This window comes from Octopus bimaculoides, chromosome 13, assembly GCF_046866305.1.
Source record: "Octopus bimaculoides isolate indiv1 chromosome 13, ASM4686630v1, whole genome shotgun sequence".
In the NCBI taxonomy this organism is placed as follows: domain Eukaryota; kingdom Metazoa; phylum Mollusca; class Cephalopoda; order Octopoda; family Octopodidae; genus Octopus; species Octopus bimaculoides.
Window position 1 is genome coordinate 65,144,385 of NC_142940.1, and position 11,055 is coordinate 65,155,439.

Below are 11,055 nucleotides of genomic sequence, written 5' to 3' on the forward strand. Positions count from 1 at the left end.
CTTTAGAGAATCTATAAAAAGTAATCTTGAGAATTAATAAAAATATATCCATCGTAGGATTATATAACTATATCATATAATACTTCACTACTATGTTTAAACCATAAAGAATTATCACAAAAGATAATTGCTTGACTGTGTAGCTCAATCGCCAGCCAAGTGGCTGCGGTCATGCTGGTGCACCACCGTGATTTTCACGTTCCTTGCATACTTCTACTATTCCTTAATAAAAAAATATATATATAAAAGGCACAATTAAGCCTATATCTAGCATATCATCTACCGACGAGTAATTGAATTACGTTGTTCATTCAAAACAAAGGCGCATCAAAGAAGTTGCAGCTTCGAGATAGTCATCACATGTCAATAGTCAAAAATTCAAAAATAGGTAACGAAAGATAATATTCTAATTTTTTTTTATATAGTTAAAATAGCACAAAGATGATCCTAAAAGTTATAAACGAACAACATCTTCATAGGTCAAAGATTTTTCCAAGCTCTTCGTTATTGTTGCAATGTGCTACAACTACACAAAAATGTCACTGCTTCTTCAGTCAATTGTGAAATAAAAAATTTTCGAGATCAAATATGCAAAATCCTTCTCGGTATGTGATTGTAGCGATCGTGATCACTTTCAGTGGCTTGTCCTGTTCTTTGTAATTCTTTAATTTATTAAGGAAACACTGTATATGATTCATGACGCAACATATTCGATTATTCAGAAAGATGACTTACTACTTCACTCCCCAACTATATCTGGACCATAATTGATAGTAATGTTAACGTTTATAATAACTAATTGTTTTTTAAAATATAATCGTCTACATTAATGCTTTCAGAAAGGACGATAAAAGCTTTGAATTGTTATTTTCTTGAAGACACTATTTGCTTATCCGGGAATATTCAACGAACAACTGGCTAACAAATATATGTCTGTGCATTAAGATATTCCACAAAATGCTTGATATACTCACAGTCTTTTATAAAAATACTTGATTTTTAAAAGAACAGATTGGATTTTTGAAGGGAGTGTGCATTGTGTGTCAGCGCACACATGTTCTAGGCTAATATGCGCGCACACACACACACATGTGCGTGTCTGTATGCGTGTATGTGTGTGTGTTTTTGTGTATGTGTGTTTTTGTGTGTGTGTGTGTATGTGCGTGAGTGTATGTTTATATATTCACATGATTAAATGATGCAATTTTTAAAATTCCTCCTTTCAGTAAATCAATGTTGTTAAGATTCTTTTTCTGTATATTTCGACCAATGTTTTGATGGCGAAATTCAATAAGGAAGAATTGTATGGAAATTCGTTAAACAACGAAACATATTTGTTTGTGCAATCACGTATGCGGATATGTGTGTATTCATTTGAATGTCAGTGTATTTACGGCGCAGTATGTTTGTGTATCCTGTTTTGTGTATCCTGTCTGTATAAGTGTACTTTTCCTGTGCATTGTTTATGCGTACTTCATAAGCCTGGTACTTATATATGTTTTGTTGGTAGAAAGATGAGTAGGAAATGCCTACTCATTGTCTCTAAAGTTATCCAGAGTGGTTTTCAGATAGTTGTGTTGTTGCTCTGGTGAAATGTGCTTCTGCAGTTTTACACTACTGAAACCTAATGTAAAGCAAAAAATCAATATCTTATACAATTTCTCCATATCTCCTCTGAGATTTAAACCATTTCACCTAATAGGCATTTTTACTGAATGTCTACCCTCATAATGCGTTCATATTAACCAACGATTAATACCACCAATATTTCTCAGGCTACTTCATAAATGTTTTGATATTCGATAGATATTGCTCTCCATATTCCCCCAGAGTTCAAATGCCAGGGTTGAATTCCCAGTTGACACCATTTTGTTTCCCAACGATTATGTATAAACCAACGTTTATCACCAACTAATCTATACAGGATGATATTCAACCAGAAATTTCACAAAATATTCCAGTTTTTTTGTTGCTGTAATCGTTGTTGTTGTTGTTGTTGTGGTGGTGGTGGTGGTGGTGGTGGTGGTGGTGGTGATGGTGATGGTGGCGGTGGTATGGTTGTGGTGGTGTGGTGTGGTGTGGTGGTGATAGTGGGAGTGTTAATGATAATAGTGGTGTTGCTGGTACTTTTGTTTATCTCCTAGTGAACCTTAATTGAGGAGACTTATAATGGAAGGCATTCCCGCTAAAACCATGCTCTTTCTCTCTCTCTCTCTCTCTCTCTCTCTCTCTCTCTCTCTCTCTCTCTCTCTCTCCCTATCTATCTATCTCCCTCTCTATCTATCTATCTATCTATCGCTTTTTCACTCTCTCAAATGTATATATATATATATATATATATATATATAAACAAAACATCCTTATAAAAGATTTCATAACATTTATTTTTTAAATCGCTTGTACGTTTATTCTAAAAATCACATGTACGCTTCCTTTCACATAGACTTTCAAATGCAAGCACTAAGAACGAATTACAGAATAGACAACACGTCAGAAAATGATAAGTGCAGAATTTGCGGACAAAATAGTGAAACCGTATGGCATATTACCAGTTAATGTATACCGCAAGCGCAGAAGGAATGTAAGAGACGTCATGACAATGTAGCAAGGATTGTCCATTGGACACTTTGCAACTAGTATCGAGTTGACAGAGCAAAAAAGTGGTACGGACATAAGTGGTACGAACATGAGTGGTATGAACATAAGTAGTACGAACATGAGTGGTACGAACTTAAACCCTGTTATCCCAGTGCAGAAAGGATGGGATTGATGATCAATGAGTAGAGAACATTGATGAGAAGAAATGGAAATAAAGAATCTGGATGGAAAAGGAGAATATCAGAAGATATAAGCTCCATGAACAATGTAGTGTGAGACTTGACAAGAAAAGAAAAGGAGGGACCGCGGTGCACCTTCCGCGTCGGTTCTCAACTAAATTAGAAACAGTAAATCATCGACAAATCCAGGTTGATGAAGCAAAAAAAAAAGGCGTCTTTCTGCAGAGGGATCGTGAATCGGATACTCGATACTCCTAACTTTGATGATTTATCTTTGACGGAATTCCAGTAACTCACAAGAAGCGGATATTAGTCACTTACCACTCAATAGACAAGAACAACGCAAAATAATTAAGTGCCTGGCACAAGGATTCAGTGTCCGAAAATCGAGACCAAAACCTTACAATCGAGAGTCGAACACTTTAATCTCCAAGCCAATTGCTTTGGATATGCCACAGCTAAGAGAAGGATTTGTGAGTATACGCATATTCAGTTAGAGTTGACCTGGTGTTAAACAACAACAATAAGAATAAGCACAGGTGAGTAGATGTGGTTAAATACAGATCTGGCATTAAATCTTTTTTTTTCTTTGAAGTTTTAACCTAAGCGCAAGTGATGATGTGTTAGAATACTGCATAATCGATTAGCATTTCTATGTGTTACTGTTATGTGAGTAAAGTAAGGGTAGCATCTATGAGTCAGTTTTTGCACCGCGTACAAGACCTGCAAAATGGATGGAAAGAAAGAAATTACTAGATTCAAATACTTGTAAGAAACTGAACTCAGCTAGGGATGTTAAACTGAGAGTCAGAATAAGAGTTACACCGAAGACTTCGTAACGCGAAGACTCGGAGAATCTAACGCAGCGCATCTCGTCTGCAGTTCTAACAATTCCACAAATCCCTTACCATTGGCTGTGAGCTATGTGCTGATGATTCTGCAAACTCACGCACTTTAACATAAGATTGGTACTTTCTTTATCGACCCCATATAATATTTATAATGAAAATTAGTCATCAACCCTTTTGCTGTATAGCGTATGTCTAAATAATATATTTTGTCCAATTCTTGTTATGAAGACTGTCATGAAAAAGGTGAGGCAAGTTGAATAACAAAAGCTTGTCGAACAAACGAAATTTTTTTTCCGGCTGTTTTTCAATTAAAATTTCAAAACATTTCATGCAGTTTTTCGAGAAACACAAGAATTCTTGTCATTTATGATGGTCAAAATTTCAAATAAAAATGATTTCATTTCATTTACGTAGAAAATGTAATAATATTGAAAATTCGTTCTTCTTTTTCAATAAGTGTAATTGGCATCTATTTGTTTACATCCCCAAGTCTTCCTACCAATCAAACCTTTTGTCAAAGAAAACCATTAATTTTCAAGGATAATTTAGGCAGCGGAAGTTCTAGTAGATTTAATGAAATCTAGATCCACGCATGAAATCTAATCATTAAAATGAAACTGGTCAACGCAACTACAGGAACGTCTGCCAAGATATTATGTGAATCAAATTAGGATCATGTCAACAATATCATTTGAAATAAATATTTCTGGTCTCTGTCATCAATTTAGTTACAAGACAAGTTAAGGTCTTCAATTGTTTTATTATGCTTCAGTAAATTATAATTAATTGTGACTGATGAAGGATTTGGTAGGATACTCCCCATGCAGTAGAATGATTAATGGTGAGCATCCTCTCCTGACAGCTAAAGAGAGCAAAGACACTTCAGTTGCAAAAAGAACAACTTCAACAAAAATTCTTCAAGTGGAGAGATGCAGTTAGTTCAACGCCGAATGCAACAAACACAACTCAGTAGTATGTAACATGATGTGAAATTATATTTCTGTAAACATGGCCAGAAACTATCTCGTTTGTACAATATCTAGATTCATTTCATGAATATTAAGTTCGTGGCTATTGTCCAAGTACAAACAGCTTATGTGTCACTGGTATTAACTAGACAAAATTGTACATCGTTACACGAAGAGAAATCTGACGTTCCGGGATTGACCTATCGTTTCTGAAATAATTGGCAATCAATAACAACTCACAACTCCATTTTATGATATTTAGCGACACTGGCAACTAACAGTTATTCTGATTCTGTATTATACTAACACTGAAAACTAATACTATATCTTAATTCTCCATTATACTTAAATTGAACAATAAAACTTTATTCGAATAACGTATTTTGCTGATCCTTTCAATTGCAATTTACTGAAACTTCGCCTTTCACCAATTGTGACAGAATACTAGCTTACACACTATATCTTACTGACACTCACCACTACCAGTTGTAATGGAACATGAACTATGCCGGCACTGACCATCTGTCGCTTTCCTTAGATTTTGTTCCGTGCCGTTGGTGACCCATACCAATTTACTAAGTTGTAAGATGTGTTTGTTTTTGTCTGTTTAAGATGACAGGAAGTGCAAATAATCCAGGAGTTTTCGTAAATATCTGCTTTTATTCTTTCACATATATTCATAATTAAAATATATGGAAATAGTTGTTCTTTTTGAATAAATTCCACTATCATCTGAATTTTGTAGTTTATCTTATTTGTTAGCGTCTTCATATTTCTTAGATCTTACTGCCATACAATCAAGCAGCCAACTGGGTACCTTTCCCAGTTTTTGTTTACAATGTGTACAATACGTCACCAAATATTTGAGTACATTCTACCTAAAAGTTCTTAGTTCTCTTCATGGTAACCCATGAACACATTTGGCATGTGCGGTGGGTTAACTATGGTTCCCAAAAGAGTCCTTGATAGTTGACGGTACACTAATTAATCGAATGTGAAGTAATTATTTTACGTACGAATGAATCTCAGACCATCAATAATATACTTTTTTTCCAATGGTGTCAGATAATTGAATTTCATATGTATCCAACTAATATTTTATCGCATTGAATCGATAAACAGGAGGTATATCGGTGTAGAAATTAATAACGTCAAAAGAAACAATAATTGTATTTTGAATTATTGTGTGGCAACTAATAAAGTACGTCCAGATCATCATAGCAAGTAAGTTTAATGGGTGTGATTGCTCAATCATTCTATACTAACCCTACCATTCCTAAATGAACCAATTAGCACATATAACTCTCCTTCACTGGAAAGTTTCCTATCCTACTATTATTCCAGTGGTGCATATCACGTTATAGAAATGGAATATTGCCCGGAGATAAATGAATGTCACAAACACGCCTTATTGCATATTATTACATAATTTTAGATGTCATTTCATGCGATATTGTGTGAAGCAATGTGTCAGTAAAATCGCTACTAAAACACATAGCCTTAACCACAAATCTAAATTTTCATTCTATCCAAGGCAAAATAAATTATTAAATAGAGAATAAATCAAAAATAGGGATTGTACATTAAGACTAACATCCAATCAATTCATTAATTACAGGAGCTGGACAAATTCATCATACTCAACCCTAATAGGGGAGCGGCTATAACTTAGTCTGTTTAGCTGAAAGTAGTAGGTGGAGGAAGGGGACAAAAATTGATTACAGTAGTATAAAACCGACATGAAGCAGTTCTTAATAGAGAGAAAAAGGCCACTGGTGTTTATAGCGACAAAGAGCAGGAAAGACACGATGTCATACGAAATATCTAGGCAGCTCTATGGGGCTATTTAGCAGATTAAATATGTGATAGGGTAATGGAGGTGCATGCACACACACACACGCACATTAATGTTCGGATGGGTTCACACGCGCACACGCTCGTGAAATTATGCTTTTTATACCGAAATAGCATAAAAGAAACAACCCTTTTACCAGTTCGCAACGTCACCCACCTGGTGTCTGTAACCGAAGAGTAGGCAATAACTTCGAAATGCTGGCATCTCACAGTCTAGGTAGGTGGCGCTGCGAACTGATCTAGGTGTATCCACCATTTGACTACAGCGAGAAATTTTCTCCATGACAAAATACTGCGAAGTTTTGTACACTAATTACGAAAATGAAATTCCTTTTTCCTATAAATCCGTAATGAAAAAGTTATTCGCCTTTAAAATTTGCAAAATTTGGGTATTTTAGCCAATAAGAAGCGAGTATTTTACATATCACCGTGGCGAAAATTTCTATTTCCATAGTAACCAAAGCAAATAAGCACCATGTGTCGCATAGCTGATTGTGAAAAATTATTTTCATAGTAACCAAAGGTACTGCGCATGCTCACAACAATGAGAAGGAAATACGAGAAAGAATTTATTATATAAAGAGGCAGCGAACGTGCTGTTTTCTGATTGGCTGAAAATTCTGAAAATTATCAAACTTTGAATACCTGTAACATTTTTGCAAAACTTTTCTACAATAAACGAATAACAAATTCGGATTCAGCGTCCAAAATTACATCTATATGAGACATTATAATTTTTTTTTTTTTAAGATAACTGTAAACAGCGACGAAAATCACGAAGATTCAACTATCGTGACTGTACTGACAGAATAAAATGGTTTCCCGTGCCTACCAAATTAATGAGTTTATCTTTCCCTATTTTCAATGCTTTGTATTTTAGACTGTTTATGAGTGATGAGTATTTAGCTTGTATGTTTTTGTCAACACTTTTTTTTTCAAACTATGATATTAATAATCATTCATGTTAATCGTTCAATTAGATGTTGATAAATTTGGTAATTATGGAGCTGTTGGTGAATTTTCCTTTAACAATAAAATTTATAACTATGTTGAATGAAAAGATTGTTGCTAAAGAGATAATAAGCGAACAGAAAAAAGAGACAATTTTCTACTTTGCAGTAATTTATATTACTCCTTTGTTTTCGTTCTCTTTTTATTTCAATCAGAAGATATTTAAAGAAAAATATTACTTAAAACATTAAATGAAATATTTCGATCAGAACAATTTGTTAGTTTCTCCACCAAAATTGAAAATGAAATAAAATAAAGATAAAGAAAACATTTCTCATTTGAAAGACGTTTTATTACAATTTCATGATTGAAGATTTAAAGAGTCTTCTTCGTAATGTCTCTTTCAAACACACCTTGAGATATATATATATATATATATATATATATATATATATATATATATATGTATATATATATATATGTATATATATATATATATATATATATATATATATATATATATATATATATATATATATATATATATATATATATATATATATATGTATATAAACACACACAATGATATTTTTATATTTTCCTTCTCGTTATGTCATGTCTGTTTTGGATTAATTAATCCTTTGTTTAATTTATGGATTGTTAGATTTAAATATATATTTGCTTCTAAGAGAACGCCAGCCATTTGGCAAAGATGTCTTAATCCTGTGGTTACATAATACTTAGGCAACATCGATAATTCAGCTAAATAACGGTTAATTCTCACAAATTACTGACTGCGTGAGAGGCTTCTCTCGACAATTTCAATGCTATACGTAGAAATTTATTGTCTTCCCAATAATTACCAAGTTGATTTTTGAATTGCTTCGTTGACTTTAACATTACATTCTTACATGAAAACTGATTCTGGTTAGGAGATTCCTATATAAGATATATCTACTTCTCAACACTTACAGGATACTTTATATTGGCAAACCAAAATCGTCATGTTCTGTATTTTTCAGCGGATAAACTAATGAAAATTATATTATTAGAATAGTTTTCATTCATGCACATAAATTCTAATTAGAAAAACAGGAAATATTGATAAGATTCCGCAATTTATGCATTTCGAAATATCAATTTATGTTTGGAGATTGTTTTTGAAATGTTTATAATAATTCTTATGCTGAATCGCTGGTAAGTAAATTATAGCGACAAACAATACCTTATTTATTAAAAACTGAAGACTTCAAAACCCAGAACTACGCTAATAGCTTTTGAATGAAAATAGCCCATCTTGACATTTTTTCTCCAGAAAATGAAGGGTAATGATGCACATTAAGCATACATTGGGTATATATTTAACAGAAATCAATAATAATATTAGCCATGGAATCTGTCAATTCCTTAATAGCAGCAGGTTGGATTGCCTCTACTGCAAGCTTTGATGGTCGCCCATAAGACATATTTCGACGTAAATTGGTGTCCATCAGCATACACATCTTGTTTAATGATGAACCAAAGATTTTCGACAGGGTTGACATCCAAAAATGGTGTTATCATAATGGGCAAACCAGGTGGGAAACCAGTAACAAATCAGTAACAAATAGTAGTAATGAACAACCACGAAGTTTTTCATCGCACACAATACACTGAAGCGCTTACAACCACTTTTATTGTTTCTGGCATAAATATTGACAATTACATGATCTTATGTATATATATATATATATATATATATATATATATATATATATATATATATATATATATATATATATATATATATATATATAGAGAGAGAGAGAGAGAGAGAGAGAGAGAGATACAGAGATACAGATATATATATATATATTATCTCTCTCTCTCTCTCTCTCTCTCTATATATATATATATATATATATATATATATATATATATATATATATACAGAGGTACAGATATATATATATACATTCATACAAACATTAATTTTATTTAGAAATATTGTTTTCTCATTATTTATATAAATGTGTGTGCAGATGTGTGTGTGTGTGATTGTGTATACACACACACACACACACATACACATATACATACATACAAACATACATATACATGTATATGTCTATGCATGTATTAGACAGAGACAGACAGACAGAACGATAAACTCGCAAATAAAACGATACAGAGAGAAATAAATACAGAAAATAATGTTTTTAAAGGCAATAAAAAGGAAAGGAAAATAATTTTGAAAATCGAAAAGCAAATGATTTTATTATTTGACAGCCATCGAAGAAAAAAAGATAACTTTCTGCGATTGTTATCACATGTCACCATAAATAATTTAAATTAGATTTCTTTGAAATAGCCTTCGTGAAATTACGTTGCCATAATTTTCTTTATTTTTATGTATAATATTGTTACGTTTATGTTGTTTTTGTTATTTTCTCCGTTGTATGTCTTTGAGGTGTTTGGTGTTTATTCTTGAGGATTTTGTATTATATAGAAAAACGATTCTGCAGTCTCAGCTGTATGTATTCTAAGATACCCCCACCGTCTTCAAAGTTCTTAGTCTAGCATAGATGAAATGTGAGATGCAGAAAATAATAATTATTCTATTACACAAAAGATATGCTTTTTCAAACTCTCATTCGTTTTCCATTGCTTTCTAACCGGAGAAATATGTAAATCTTCTAATTGACATAACATTGAAAAATATTCTTATTTTTACTCCGCTCAAAACCCCCATTTTATCCCCTTTTCTCTCTCTCTCACTCCCTCTCTCTCTCTCTTTCTCTCACTCTATTTTTCTTTCTCTCTCTCCTCTTTCTATCTCTTCTCTCTCTCTCACCCGTACATGTACTTAAACATATTCATATAGAGATAGCTGTGCAGGTAAAAACGATTTATATATATATATATATATATATATATATAATACAAAAATGGGACGAAAATGCAAAACATACAGACAGTTAGGTGATATAAAAATGGGACAACATGTATGCATGCATGTATGTATGTATATATGCAGCGGTCTTCCAAAGAGTTCTGAAGACATTGGTCGGTACGGGGTTGTAGTAGAAGACATTTTTCGAAGGTCCTGTGCCAGAAACCGTGAGGTTTCAAAACGAGATTCTTACTCTCACAGCCAGGCCTACTTCAAAGTCAATCACGCGCTTATATGAGTGTAGCTGAGTGTGTATGCATATACTTCTTTATATGTGTGCATATATACATAAGAGCCTACTAATGGGTGAGCAGGTATGAATGTTTGGGTAGTATGCAAATATATATATATATATATATATATACACCCACACGCGCTCGCACCCACGTTTGCACGTATACATGTATACGCACTTATGGATACATATATATATACATACCTATGTTTATATCTCCATGTAAATACATATCTCGAGGGAAAATGCATCATCTATATGGATTAATCTGTGTATACAACTACTGATATTCAGTTTTATACATGCATTGTCTATGTTTATATAATTCTGAATAAGCATGTTAGAAACAGAATGCTCAATAAATATCTTATTGCATTCAATCTAAGCAATTTAAAAACACGCGGTTTAATATTTCTCACAAAAACGCGACTAACATCAACAGTAATTTTGACCTTTTCTGACATATACAGTGAGACAAATCGAAGTT